At 35.3% G+C, this 880-nt stretch overlaps 1 protein-coding gene across 1 annotated transcript in view; it reads right to left on the bottom strand.

Moving 5' to 3' along the window:
* scaf1 (SR-related CTD-associated factor 1) overlaps window positions 1–636 on the bottom strand; it is a 59,043-nt gene extending 58,407 nt beyond the window's left edge. Inside the window, exon 1 of the mRNA XM_037688800.1 lies at window positions 477–636. The gene's annotated coding sequence lies outside the window, so the exon portion shown is untranslated. The remainder of the gene's footprint in view (window positions 1–476) is intronic.
* Window positions 637–880: the final 244 nt, after the last annotated feature.

Below are 880 nucleotides of genomic sequence, written 5' to 3'. Positions count from 1 at the left end.
ATATACACACACACACACATATATCTATCTATATTTACATATGTGTGTGTGTCCCTGTACAATGCCAACTTGCGGCATTAGAAGACTTTCATTGAGTTTTATTAGTGACTTTCACTATTAATACAACTTCCATTGATAAGTGCACCTTAAGCAGTTAATTGATTTCTAATTTATTTCAAAATAGTAAACTAGATTGTGTTGTTTAGAGACTACTGAGATTCATTATGTTTAGCGGCGGCTTGAATCTAGTTCGTTGAGGTTGAAACAAACGAAGCCGTAACTTCTATGAACACCTTCTTACATTTTATTGAAAACGTGTAAAAACTAATTACACAATTATTTCCGTCTCACACAAAAAATGATGTTCTCCTTAAAATAATGTTCGCTGCAGGCATTCAGCTGCTAGCCACTTAGCTTATTTAGCTAACAGTTGTGTGACAGCAGCCAGCAGTAAAGAGCTGTTCGAAAGTAAATACCTTCAGTCCGGCGGCTTTCAGTCTGAGAGAAGATCCTCCCTTTGACATTTACCACAAAATGATTTTAAAAACATCAAGCCAGTCTTTTAAACCAAAGCAGTTTCTTATTTTAGTCGCTTCAAAATCGCAGCAGCCTTATATTAGTCAACGCCATTTTCCTTTCCCTGACGCCGGAACGGAAGGAATGACGGGAAATTGAGTTTTGTGCAGTATTCGTCCTCCAGGACTTCGGAAAACTTTTCAGTGAAACAGTCGACTTAAACAAACAATTTCAGGTCCATGATTGAAAATCACAACTAAAATTCAATGAAAATCTTCCAAAGCTTCTAATTTTTAATGTTTATAGTTTGTTGCATAGCAATTATGTAGCTATAACAGAAAATAAAAACACTAAATATTGTCAT

Source organism: Nematolebias whitei, chromosome 15, assembly GCF_014905685.2.
Source record: "Nematolebias whitei isolate Nwh7 chromosome 15, NemWhi1, whole genome shotgun sequence".
In the NCBI taxonomy this organism is placed as follows: domain Eukaryota; kingdom Metazoa; phylum Chordata; class Actinopteri; order Cyprinodontiformes; family Rivulidae; genus Nematolebias; species Nematolebias whitei.
This window is presented reverse-complemented; position numbering and strand designations above follow the sequence as displayed.